A 253-nucleotide genomic window follows, 5' to 3' on the forward strand; every position below is an offset into this window, starting at 1 on the left:
CACAACACTTTGATGAATGTGATGATCCATGACACTCATCATCATTCTCACCTATGAACGCGCGTGACTGACAACCACTTCCGTTCTGCCTTAGGCCAGGCGCATATCTCTTAGATTCCCCAACAGAATCTTCGTGGTATAAGCTAGATAGATGGCGGCATTCATGGGGATTCGAAAAGTCTAACCTTGTCTGTGGTATTCCGAGTAGGATCCCGGGAATCCGGAAAGTCTAACCTTGTCCGTGGTATTCTGA

This window comes from Arachis duranensis, chromosome 9, assembly GCF_000817695.3.
Source record: "Arachis duranensis cultivar V14167 chromosome 9, aradu.V14167.gnm2.J7QH, whole genome shotgun sequence".
Lineage (NCBI taxonomy): Eukaryota > Viridiplantae > Streptophyta > Magnoliopsida > Fabales > Fabaceae > Arachis > Arachis duranensis.